General features: G+C 25.4%; 1 long non-coding RNA gene across 1 annotated transcript; it reads left to right on the top strand.

The window, feature by feature from the left end:
- Window positions 1-1,109: 1,109 nt before the first annotated feature.
- On the top strand, window positions 1,110-4,592 carry LOC122272357 (uncharacterized). The gene is made up of 3 exons (XR_011636712.1): window positions 1,110-1,189; window positions 2,149-2,256; window positions 3,051-4,592. It is a non-coding gene; the product is annotated as an uncharacterized lncRNA (long non-coding RNA).
- Window positions 4,593-7,524: the final 2,932 nt, after the last annotated feature.

Genomic DNA, 7,524 nt, shown 5'->3' with positions numbered 1-7,524 from the left:
ATATTAAAAGGATAACAAAATTAAGTATTTTCATTGAAATTGTTAATTCTTTTATCCATATTTAACTATACTATTCACTTAATTCAAAGAAATTGGCAATTAAAAAAAATTAACTTATGATTATTATTGCATTGAAATAATTTTCATGAACAGTTGGTAATAGTTGATTCATGAATAATTGATAAATATCTAAATACCTCTCAGCCTCATTTTTTAAAGATTACCTGTATTAACTGTACGAGTTTCAGAGTTCTTCCTAAGTGTTTTTCAAACGGGGCTTGTCCTGCCTTTGTAAAACATTTTTAAAAAAAGTAATTCACTGTTTAAATAATAATTACACAATGGTAAAATTTGTATTTATACAAATATTTTTTTTGTTAGGATAGTTCTCAACTAGTTAAATTTTTAAATTAAGTTTTTCTTTTTTTTGGGGGGGGATATGTTAATAAATTTTTTAAGTGATTTTAAATATTAAAGTTTTTTTTAAAAAAAAATAAGTACACTTTTTCTTAAAATTCACATTTAAATTTTAGTTTTCTCATAATTTTCTGTTTAAATTATAGATCTCATTTACAGATTTTAAATTATAGCTTTCATGTCTATCAATAAATAATTTGAGTTCACTTCTTTTGAAAAAAATTTTTGTGCAGCTATTATTAATTTATATATATTATATTAATTATATATATTATATTACTAATTTATATATATTATATATTGTAGATTTGATAAAGTTTTTTTTTCCGTCTCATTTTGATAAATCTGTATGATAATTTAGTACTCTTTGCAAACTCAAAATGCCCTTTTCTATGAGGAAGCATCCTGCTTTTTTTATTCCTAGAGAGAACTCTACCAGTTTTACAACGGTAACATTTTTATCTAATAAATTCTTAAACATTTTAGATGTTATCAGAAAGTTTCTTTCATAAAGTTTTACGAAAATCATAGTAAGCTGGTGAATTATAATATGAAATTTCAATAATTTTTATAACACAGCACAAATTTCTTTGCAACACACTTTAGTGTCACCTTATGTTGGTTATAAAAAACATCTCTGTTGTTTTTTAGTAGTTAATGTTTAATATTACTAACTGCTTATTCTTTTTCAGACTACCCTCAACTATCTGATGTTTAATCGAGTTGATATTGATGATTCTTTGAAATTTCTATATGAGCAGTTGGATAGCAAGTAATATATTTCTTTTATTTCACTTTAATGCTTTTGTACAATATTTTGTTATCAATTATTAATATTTATTTAGTTAGATATTTGCAAAACAATAATTAAAATAAGTAAAAATTTGTTGAAAAAGTACAACATAATTTCATTTTTACTCATTGGTGACTTGGGCAAATTTGCACTATGTAATTCATAAAAAATTTCAGTTCAGTTTTATTGAATTATATTCAAGGAAAACAGTTCTTAACACAGAAAAGCAAACTGGTTTTAAAATCAAACTAGGTAGAGTCTACAGGTAAAAAGTTCCTCAAATGTTGTACCTCACGTAGAAAATTTTTTTAATTGATATTAATATGAGGATTTCCAATTTTTGTAACAAAATGATTCGAAATAAATAAATTAATGATTTTTAAATCAATTTAGAAATGTCACTTGTTCTCTTATAAATTTACTTTGATTTATAATTTAAGACTTCTGATATGATTTCTTTAAAAACTAAAATTAATCCACCAAATCTTATATAGCAAAATAAATTACAGTAAAAATCACAGAAAGTTAAAAATTACAGTATACCTCAAATTCGACATGGTTAAAAGATGCCAGTATTCTAAATTTTATTCTAAAATGCAAGAATATTAAAATTTAAAGAAATAAAATAATAAGGAAAAAATAGTAAGGAAGTAAAATGGTAAGGAAATAAAATAATGAGAAAATAAAATAATAAGGAAATGAAGTTTTTATTTTGTAGAAGTTTCTCTCTTAATAGTAACAATTTTAAGTATTTTTGTATGGTTGAATATGTTTGGTTATCAATTAGTTAATTTTAAATACTGTTGAATAAATCCATTTAATTTTATTCTTTGTTTAGTATGTATTTTTTCAAATAAACATAGCTTTTTTAATGGTAAAAACTGTAGTATTGTTATATTTTGCATTTAAGGAAGCATTTTTCATGTTATTTTTTATAGGGTCTCTTGATTACGTAGAGAAAGCGATGAGCTGTTTTTGAAAGAGAAAGTGCCACCTCTTTCACTAGAACTTGTGAACAATTTATGCCCTGACTCATTAATATACAGGTTAATATTTTTTGGAAATATCATTTTATGCTTTCGTGCATTTGTCGACAGTGAATGGAGATAATCCTCATTAGTTACTTAGAATAGTCTCAGTAAGGCATTTTAATTGTACTATTGACAGAAATTTTCAGTTTCTTCCTACACTTTTTACTTTTAACACAAAACAAGTACTTTGTTTTGGTCTTCAAGGCCTAATTGAAAGCCTTGCCATTTTGCAATTGAGAGATGATTCTCTATACACTAGTTTCAAAACTAAATAACTTGTATAAGAAAAAATGCTAATTGTTTTTAACTGATAACAGGTTTTTTAAAAAGGAGATAAAAAATTATAGCTTTAAAATTCCAATATGTAGAAATGCTAATTAAAATGTCTAAAATTTAAACACTTCTTTTTTCAATTTTAAAAATGTTCCGTAGCCAAAACACTTGCAGTTCAAGAATTTATTTAAAAATCGAAGATGCAGAAATTCATTTAGACTTAAAGGAATAAAACTATTTTTCTAAAGAGAAAATAAATTTTTTTTTCATTAACCTATAAACTGATACTATAAACCAAACTTACTGTGGCCTTTCAATAAAGGTTGTACTCCCCTAATCTAAATATTTTTTTTTCACGTTAAGTAATTTAATTAATGAAAACAAATTTCATGAAATAGCTTTCCAACACAAAAATATTTTATATTGATTGAATTTAAAATAGAAAAATTATTTAGTTGTATAATTTAAAAACAATTTTTTTAACCAATTTCTTTTTATTGTGGTTTCTTAAAGAAATTTGTCTTGTATTCTTTTAGACTTGTGTGTATTCGAGATGAGCTTATGGTTACCACTCTAGATGGTCATATTTGGTGGGTAAGATGGGATGCCAAATTAGATGAGGATTACACTCTAATTTTATGCAATGTCTCATTTCGCTTAGATGATCTGCAATCTAGAGGTAAGTTTTTCTTTGTAACAAGAATTTAAATTCAAAAGATTCTTACAATGTGCAAAGCATATTTATTCATTACCTTGTGCTCAATATACACTGAATTTTAGTCGGTTGACTTATATAAGCTAAACAAATCGGTGGTTGTCCAAAGAAAAATTAGAGAGGTAAAGAAGCATAAGTGAGGTCCTGTGCTCTTTTAAAGAGTGAAAAGGTTGAAAAAAGAACCTTTAGTAGAAACTTATTAAAGAGAGATAAAGTACAACCACCCAAAAAGAAGAAAAAAATTTAAAATAGGATCCTGGAGATCCTTAAAAAATGATATGAGTTTTTAAAATTTGCGTGTTGTAATAATATTAACTAATAACTAATAATATTTGAGTAAAAAAAATTATATGAAAATGGTTAAACAACAATAAAAAGCATGTTCAGATATCAATGTGGATTTAGGACGTAATTGTTCTAAACCGAATGATTAAAAGTGATACCTCAAATTCCAAATTCACGTGTCATAATAGTCACTTGTCATTGTATTAAAAGCATCAGCATTCATAAAGCTATGTGGAACAATGATAACTACAGAATATGGTGTGAATGTACAATAGAGTTGTTGAAAACTGTGCTCGTCAAAAAGGGATAACTCAAATTTGAAATTTGCTTATATTGAAATTTTTAGAATTTTTTTTAGCCATTACCATGTGTTTCAACAAACAAATGGTAATGGCTAAAAAAACATTATATAACCTACTGAAAAAATTATCAACAAGCAACTTAGATTTTTATGATGTAGTCGAAGTGAATCAAGCATATCAAAAAGAAATAACTCAAATTAAAAAAAAATTTGTGTTGTAGTAACCTCAAAATTTAAAAATTATGTTGAATTGTTCGAAAACGATAAAAAAATATTCGTATTTACGATGAAATCGTTGTGTAAGAAGTGCATTTAAAATGTGTTGAACCAAATTTGAAATCCTTTTTTTAATAAGATTGTATTGAAGACATTGGAAATTTAAAAATAAAAAAATATTAGAAACGACAGGAATTTACTATAGAACTGTTAAGAATTATGTATAAAATTAATAACTCAAATTTGCATATTGTCGTAACATGGTAAACATAATGGAATTCAATAAGAAAATAAGACAGATTTAGGAGGAAATTGTCTCTGATGAAGTGCGTCAAAAGTGCTAATTCAAATTAAAAAACTTTTTTGTCATAATAAAGTCAATTAAAAATATTGGAATTTGATGAAAAAAGAAAATATGTGGAAATGGTTGAAAAAACGATCGTAAGTGTTGCAAAATCGAAAACGGTGGAATTGTTTAAAACTAAACGCTTATAAAATGACTCATATTCAAAATTTGTGTGCTTTAGTAATACTGTATTAAAAATATTGAAATCTGAAAAACTATGTAGAAGTGCCTAAAAACGAGCAAAAAACCATATGGATTTTGAAAAAATTGGTGGAGATAAACCTTTTTAGTTAATTATTTTTTTTAAATTTATCAGGCAGGTAATCATAATTGAAGGTATTATTCAAAGTGCTAATAGGCGATAGAAACAATTATTTTTCTGTCTGATTCGAAGAAATGGGAAATTTAGTTTAAATGAAGAAAAGGGTAGATATTTAATTTGAATAAAGCTTAATGTTCTAACTTAGGAAATTCAAAATAACAAACTTTTTGTGGAAGCAGAAAGTGATTAATGAGCAGATTAATTTGAAAAACAAATAGTGTGGATACTAAGTTAAATGAAACTTAATATTTCTCTTAACCTTTATTAAAAATGATGAAATCATGGCAGAGAAGCAATAAAAAAACATTTAATCAAAGTTAAAGACTTTATTCAAAGAGTTAACAGTTGGTGTTTTTAACAAAAAACAAGTATTTTAGTGTAAATGAAGAAAGGAGAGTCGTTGTTGCTCCAGGGATAGAGTTTACTTCCCAATAATGTGACACAGGTACGAATACAAAGATAAATGGTACCAAAATTTAAATTATTGTTTTAAAATTTTGTAACTTTTTTTTATTTAAAAAAATGAATGTTAATCATTGTTTATTTATTTGATTAGCAAATATTACATAGCATATGAAAATTTTGGCTTTTCATTCATGATTTTCATGCTGTGCTGTGCAAACATTGCTTTGACATGGAACAAAATGTTAATAATTAATTTTAAATTCTTTTTTTTTTCTGTGATGAATGTCATACTTTTTTTTCCACTTTTATCCAACTTCAGTTGTCAGTCATTTAAAAAAGTCGATCAATCAAGGTTTTATTTTATTTATTTGCAATAGCATAGTGCAAAGAAAGGGGCCATTTTTACTGTGAGAGGCCACACTTAAATTAGGCATAGGTAAAAGAGGCCGCATGAGTTGATAAGCACATATTTTGAAATTGAATGCGACTTTTTTTGAAATTATTATAGTTTATCACTTTACATAGAAATTATGCAAAAAACATTAAGTCATTTCTTGAAATATAATTTACAGTTAAAAATAATCTTTTAATAAATAGCTACGTATGTTTGTGTATATGGCTGCAAGCATATACAGATAAATACAAAACCCCAACTCCACAACATAGAGCTGCTATTAGTTAGGAAAATAGTTACTGCCTGTCACTCAGAACAGCCGCCATCACAGTGTTAGTGTATTTTAGAGCCGTGACCAAAAAGATTTTCTGTTGTTGGCAAATTGGAAAGTGTGCCACAATAATTTTAGACTGAAAAATTGCTAGAACTACACCACAACTAATTCATGTCATGCTCAACAGATGGTAGCACATTATTTATTTCTATTATTTTTCAAATTGTTATAATCTATGTAATTAAATATCAATTAATAAAAGAGTCACCCAAGAAACTCATGGAGGCCTTCGTTTCTCCACCTTTTGTATAATATGTGTAGCACCGTTAAGTTCCTTACCATTTGACGATGTCATTTTACGAGCTATAACTACTGGCTTACCACAGTTTTAAAATTCATGTATGTGTTTAATTAAAACAATATAAATCATGTTAATGTTTAATTTTTTTGTGTAAACATTGTTCAAATTTTTGCATTGAAAATTGAGATGCTATCGTTTTTTTAATTAGTTACTTATTAAATTCTTTGCATTTTATTAATTTTTTTAACGTTTTGTTATGAATATATACCATAAATCTTACTTTAATTTTTCCATCCTCCATTTAAGGATCCAAATTTCATGATGCACAAATCCATATAAAAAATATGGAATATTCTCCCATCATTGGAGGGTTTTCAGTTGTACTATCAAATGGTCAAGCCTGTTCTATTACTGCTACTACATTGAAGTTTGAGCCTCATGTATGTAATGATTCCTTTTTGTTGTGTAAATTATTAAAAGTTTATGTACACATAAAAATTTATTGTATAAAATGTTTTGATAGTATTGAGTAAGAAAAAATATTTTCTTCACCTTATATTTATATGTTAATTTTAAGTTTTGAAAGTTCATAGCTCTTTCCTGGAGCAGAATTATATCTAATGTATTATAACAGAACTTTTGACAGTTGCAAATGTTTTGTGAGTATTGCCAAATATAAACGACTCTCATTAATTAAACCATTACCATTATTTTTAATGACCAATAATTTTCTTTCTTGCACCCTGAATTCTCAAAAAGAAGTCTTAATTAGTTATATATAAAATTATGTATGCATGCTTACTTAATGAAACAGAAATTGTTTACAAGAAAGAAGAAATGTTACAAAGAAATGTGAATAAATTGTATACTTAAATTGTAATTTATATTACAATTTATGTGAAGCATAATTTGTGCTGTGACATATATCATAGTTTTGTGCATTTCTGTTTTAGGAACCTAGAGTAAATAAGCAAAACTTGTAGTTTTATTCAATTTATGTAAAACTTTAATGTAGTTTTTTCTGATGTACATATATTCAAATAACTAATGATAAAAACAATATAGCTTAAAGAGGTTTTATCAATTGAATGCCTTTATTAAACCCCCAACATTTTTGACTTTGGTAGAATATTTTTTTCAGTGGCAGGGAATTAAAACAGAAGTATTTAAAATAGAATATTTATAAAACTTTTGAGAATAAAAAACAAAAGACATAAAATACGGAAATTCTGAAGTAGTCAAAGAATATGCTTTTATTTATGATATTCATTCAATCACACGTTTTTATAAATTCAAGAAAAATTTTATTGTTTTGAGTTTTTAAATTTGTTATCAATATCAAGCTTTTTTTATCTAATTATTTTTAAAATATGATATGGTTTTAAGTAGATTTTTTCCAGCAATTATTATTTATGATAAGAGTTTAGTTTTTTTTTCTTAGTAACTATTTT

The sequence above is a fragment of the Parasteatoda tepidariorum genome, chromosome 1, assembly GCF_043381705.1.
Source record: "Parasteatoda tepidariorum isolate YZ-2023 chromosome 1, CAS_Ptep_4.0, whole genome shotgun sequence".
NCBI lineage: Eukaryota > Metazoa > Arthropoda > Arachnida > Araneae > Theridiidae > Parasteatoda > Parasteatoda tepidariorum.
This window is presented reverse-complemented; position numbering and strand designations above follow the sequence as displayed.